Source organism: Mytilus edulis, chromosome 5 (genome assembly GCF_963676685.1).
Source record: "Mytilus edulis chromosome 5, xbMytEdul2.2, whole genome shotgun sequence".
NCBI classification, from domain to species: Eukaryota; Metazoa; Mollusca; class Bivalvia; order Mytilida; family Mytilidae; genus Mytilus; species Mytilus edulis.
Window position 1 is genome coordinate 63646798 of NC_092348.1, and position 2060 is coordinate 63648857.

At 30.0% G+C, this 2060-nt stretch overlaps 1 long non-coding RNA gene across 1 annotated transcript; it reads right to left on the reverse strand.

Annotated features, from left to right (window-relative positions):
- Positions 1-480: 480 nt before the first annotated feature.
- LOC139522479 (uncharacterized) lies at positions 481-1729 on the reverse strand. The gene is made up of 2 exons (XR_011664441.1): positions 1592-1729; positions 481-833 (listed from the first exon to the last, which is right to left on the reverse strand). It is a non-coding gene; the product is annotated as an uncharacterized lncRNA (long non-coding RNA).
- Between the last annotated feature and the right edge of the window lie 331 nt (positions 1730-2060).

Below are 2060 nucleotides of genomic sequence, written 5' to 3' on the forward strand. Positions count from 1 at the left end.
TGGTCAAGTTTTGACGAATCCTTAATTTTGAAATTGATACACTAATTTTAAGTTAATTGCATTATTCTGTATAATAAAGCCGTTTTTGATATAAGAATAAGCAGATATGGCATGATTACTATTTAGACATATCTTCACTACAAACCAAAGGAAGAAGAATAAATAAAAGTGCGAAAACTATTCGAATTTTAATATTTTAGTCAACATCACATGTACGTACTTTTGAAGCATCATTTCTTATTCATTAAATAGTGATTTTCAAATACAATCCAGACAAAATTGTTGAATTACAATTTCAAATAAAATGCACTTTTAAGTCGAAAATACAATGAATATAATATTAGATGTCATATCTCTAACGGCTCCCTTTAATAAAAATATGTTGATGCACGCTGGAAATATGAATAAAGAAAGTAAGCATAGGAAAATTTGATATTCAATCATTAAAGAACATTTCTTTGAGAAATTAATTTTCTACTCTTGGAGGCTGCAAAAGGTTCCCTATCTTAATCATTTCTTTGGGAATATTTACAATTTTCATTTATTTAACAATCCAATCAATTCAGTTCAATATATTCTAATTCATAGTATGCTTCTGGACTGGTATCAAACACATGTGGATTGATTGTTTCTGGTTGTGTACCATCAACAACAAAACTTTGTTGTACTGTAAGTTGAGTTGTATGCATTACTTGATACTATGGTGCTATTGGATTCTGCGCTATAGGATTAGCTGTTCGTCCAACAGTTGACAAGACAGTTTGATCAGTTGTCTTAAGAAGTGAACGGTTAGTAATCAGTCCAAGTTGTGTGCCTTTCATGATAACAACTCCCTAAAGATACATATAAATAAAACTGTAAATACATTGTATTGATATTATGCATTAGTTGTTTACGTGAAGAAGCCCTTTATATTTACTTTTATAAGGAGCATTCAAAATGATAAAATACTGAAGGCAAGGGATATGGCAACTTTTAGGATCTATATGACGTTACGAGAATGAAAATATCACAATACATTAAGAAGAACCCTTGTACCTTCAAATGTAGAATAGACTAGAATATACCGTCTTAATTACTACATATACAATGCGTAAAAAAACAATCCATAGATACTTGTAAGTTTTGAAAAATTTAATAACCTCATAACAAACGATTGTCTGTTTTACAGACACACTATCTCTAACATTTCTAAGAGAGTATCGTTGTATCTGTTATTTTCAGGCTAACTTCCCACGAGAGAGATTTCATATTTACGATCCTTATATATTAAAATCAAACATACTTCGTAATAACGACAATAAAAAATATTCTTTTGCAGACATGATGACACCTTTTGCATGTTGTTTCATTAAATGCTGTTATAGTTAGACTAACTCAGAATGTTAACTCTAAATACATCAAATACATAAATCGTTATTTTTTAACCGTATGTGTTAGTCTACATTGTAAATATGTGCTGTGCCACCACAAAATTACACACAAAAGCGTCATAATTTCTCCCAATACATGATATTTATATATTTATAAAGACAACTGTTCAAACTGGAGAGTATGACAAGGATAAAGATCTTACTCAATAGGTGCTAACCTGCTGACTTGATGTATCCCACGCTGAGCAGCAACAGCAGAATGATACAGAAATGATTGCCAATACCAATTCAGCAAAGCAGAACGCACTCATCAAGGCTGTCAAAACTACAGAATTTGAATCGTGCCTTTTTTGCTGCAAGATTGTGTAAGATTAATGTTAAGCAATTGAGCAAATTGAAAATACATATTTCAAGAAAAAAAATGTGGTTATTTAAAACTAAAACAATTCAAGGCCAATATATATATAGCATGACAAACGACTATTTCTGAGGGATTGTTTTCAATTGACAGATAATTCAAATTAATTATTTAAAGGGTCTCACATCCATACCGATTTCTACGCACGCCTCATTTTAAAATACAATTTTTATACAGGTTATTCGATACAGTTATGTAAAAAATATTTCACTCAATATTTATTTTAGGGACAATTCAAACTATTATAAAATTATAATGGTCTGTTATAC